The sequence below is a fragment of the Penaeus monodon genome, chromosome 21, assembly GCF_015228065.2.
Source record: "Penaeus monodon isolate SGIC_2016 chromosome 21, NSTDA_Pmon_1, whole genome shotgun sequence".
In the NCBI taxonomy this organism is placed as follows: domain Eukaryota; kingdom Metazoa; phylum Arthropoda; class Malacostraca; order Decapoda; family Penaeidae; genus Penaeus; species Penaeus monodon.
Window position 1 is genome coordinate 42,711,004 of NC_051406.1, and position 219 is coordinate 42,711,222.

The window sequence follows — 219 nt, forward strand, 5'->3', positions numbered from 1 at the left end:
CCTCGCGATGCAGCAAAGATCGCGTCTGCTCGAGTGTTTACATTCCAAAATTCAAAGAAAATGTGTAATCTGATTCTATTGTAAAGTCTCTTTTTTCATCTTTTTGATTTTGGTGAAGATCACTGATTTTGCACCGAATTCATGTTATCAATAATGTCTGGAATGTTGATGGAGTTGCTAAGGAATATTGCTGATTACATTCAACCTATAAATCCATTA

The 219-nt window shown here is 34.7% G+C and overlaps 1 protein-coding gene across 1 annotated transcript in view; it reads left to right on the forward strand.

Annotated features, from left to right (window-relative positions):
* Nucleotides 1-219, forward strand: part of LOC119586684 — a gene marked incomplete at its 3' end in the record, with an annotated part of 31,110 nt that overhangs the window by 20,766 nt on the left and 10,125 nt on the right.